This window comes from Salmo salar, chromosome ssa10, assembly GCF_905237065.1.
Source record: "Salmo salar chromosome ssa10, Ssal_v3.1, whole genome shotgun sequence".
NCBI classification, from domain to species: Eukaryota; Metazoa; Chordata; class Actinopteri; order Salmoniformes; family Salmonidae; genus Salmo; species Salmo salar.
Genome location: NC_059451.1, coordinates 60,184,700 through 60,187,199, shown reverse-complemented (window position 1 = coordinate 60,187,199; position 2,500 = coordinate 60,184,700).

Sequence of the window (2,500 nt, the reverse complement as noted above, 5' to 3'; positions counted from 1 at the left end):
TGGTGGAGGAGCTAGCGGGGAGGGAGGGTGGTGTCTCCCCGCTGCCTCCAACACCAAAGAAGAAAGGGAAGAGGAGGAGTGGCTCGGCAGGCTGTGGGGGGGAGGAGGGGGGCAAGCGAGTGATGGGGGAGGGAAGAACGCCCTTGTCCTCGCTGTTCTCCCCTGCCCCTCAGCAGCTGGTGGAGGGAGACTCCCAGGGCGTGGCGCTGGGCTGGGTGTCGGAGGGGGGATCTCAACTCCTGCTTGGGGAGTTGGGGTCCCCTACTCTCGACCTCAGTCCGGTAGCCGACAGGGAGAGAGGAACGGAGGGTGTTGGTGGGGAACCCAGGATGCAGGGCACTCCAAGGCCTAACACCATGCCTGCATCCTGGGTTGGGGAGATGGAGGACGGGGGGACGTCAGGAGAGAAGACGTCCCCGCCGGATGAGCTGAAGCAGGGGAGCATCGGGTGAGTCTCCTGTTTTTTTGTTATGTTGGGTTAAGTTGGTTGAATTAAGGGGTTGTTTTTATTTATGATTAAAATTTCTGTTAATTTTTTTAGTTTAAATGTAAGGGGTCTGAGGGACTTTGTTAAAAGGAGGGTGGTTTTTAGTTTTTTGGAAGGGGTGGGTTTTGATATTTGTTTTTTACAGGAGGTTCACCTGAGGGATGGAGGGGATATCATTAGATTTAGTAGAGAGTGGGATAAGGGGGAGTCAGTTTGGGGTATAGGTGGGGTTCATTCAACGGGGGTGGGTATTTTGTTTGGGAATAGGGAGGTGAAGGTAGAGGACACGTTTGTTGTTATGCAGGGGAGGGTTTTGGGGGTGGATGTCACTTTTAGGGATAGTAGGTATAGGTTAGTGGTGGTGTATGGGCCACAGGTGGCGGCAGACAGGAGGGAGATGGTGGACTGTCTGGCGCCCCTGTGTGTCACAAATAGGCACTTGGTGATAGGTGGGGATTTTAACATAGATTTAGGGTTAGTGGGAGATAGCAGTGCAGGCGCCATCACCGGGCTAATGGCTTGCCATGGTCTGGTTGATGGAGGCCTGCACACTACTCCGACAATGGCGAGTCCCACATGGCGCAACTCCCGGGGGGTTGCGCGGAGGCTCGACTATATTTTCCTATCCAGGTCTTTGGGTCAGTTGTCTGGGCGGCTGTTGCCTGTGTTCTTTTCAGATCACGACGGGGTGCTCCTGCAGGTGGGGTTGCCAGTCTGCCTCTTCGGTAGGGGGTACTGGAAATTAAATCGGGATGTGCTGGAGGAGCAAGTTTTCGTTGACGCCTTTTTTGGTTTCTTTCGGGGGCTTGAAGGCCTCCGGTCCATGTGCGAGGGGGTATTGGAGTGGTGGGATTTAGTTAAGGTGAGGATTAGGGCTTTTATAATAGGATATTGTAAAAGGGCAAAAAGGGAGGAAAGGAGGGAGGTGGATCGTATCCAAAGGTTGATTGAACTCGAATACGAGGCAGGCAACCTCGGCGGGTCGATTGACTGGGAGAGATCCACAGCCCTGAAGGCGCAGCTCAGGGAGCTGCAGGAGCGGAAGGCTCGAGCTTTCCTGGAGCGTGCACATAATGGCTTTTTAGAACATAATGAGACTTGTTCCGCTATGTTCTTTAAGTCAGTTAGGGGTAGGCAGAGTAGGAAGGTAATGCATGGGGTTAGGGAAGAAAATGGCAGTATAGTTAGAAAGCCGGAGGAGATGGTCAGGGTGACAACTGATCATTTCCGAGGTTTATTTAAGGAGAGGGAAATAGATGTAGAGCAGGGAAATGTGTTTTTAGAACACCTGTCCCGGCGATTGCCGGAGGACATTAGAGATGCGATGGAGGCTCAGATCTCCCTCGAGGAGGTTGAGAGTGCTCTCAGGAGGATGGGAAAAGGGAAGGTGCCTGGGATGGATGGGTTGCCGGCCGAGTTTTACCTCAAGTTTTGGGGTATACTTGGACCAGTGGTCCTCGAAGTCTTGAAGGCCATCCTCGAGACGGGGGTCCCGGGGGGATCAATGGCTGTCGGTGTGCTGTCACTTCTTTATAAGAAGGGGGAAGCAACTGACCTGGGCAACTGGAGGCCATTGACCATGCTGTGTGTAGACTATAAGCTCTTAGCAAAGGTCTTAGCGGACCGGTTGCGCACAGCCCTTCCCTACGTCGTCCATGAGGATCAGACGTGCGGGGTAGAGGGACGCTCTATTAGGTGGAACCTACAGTTGATCAGGGACTCCATCGCTTGGGTAGAAGACAGAGGGCTGCCTTTAATGGTAGCAGCGCTTGATCAGGCGAAAGCCTTTGATCGCGTGAATAGATCCTTTCTATTCAGGGTGTTAGGTAGATTAGGATTTGGGGAAAAGTTTATAGGATGGATCCGTACTTTATATGTCGGAGCGGGGTGCCGGGTTAGCGTAAACAGTCACTTAGGTGATGTTTTTGACCTCTCGTCTGGGGTCAGGCAGGGATGCCCGCTCTCGGCACTCCTCTTCGTTCTGTACATGGAGCCTCTGGGGGCTGCCATTAG